Source organism: Penaeus monodon, chromosome 31, assembly GCF_015228065.2.
Source record: "Penaeus monodon isolate SGIC_2016 chromosome 31, NSTDA_Pmon_1, whole genome shotgun sequence".
Lineage (NCBI taxonomy): Eukaryota > Metazoa > Arthropoda > Malacostraca > Decapoda > Penaeidae > Penaeus > Penaeus monodon.
In genome coordinates, this window is record NC_051416.1 from 2,413,447 (window position 1) to 2,413,673 (window position 227).

The following is a 227-nucleotide window of genomic DNA, read 5'->3' on the forward strand; positions in this document are numbered from 1 at the left end:
AGATTTCCCCGTTACGAGAGAAGAGGCACCCAAGTGTTCGCGAGAAGGGAACAGCTGAGTCGACAAAGCAACGCGTGAGGATATGGCTGAGTCGGCGTCGAAATGGCGGGAAACTTCTTGCTTGTGGTGGTGGGAGCTGTGAAGATAACCATGTTTATCGCGCGGATATCTTGGAGGTAACGGGTGATAAAGATGAGGGATAACGGAAGGAAGAGGTGAGAATTATG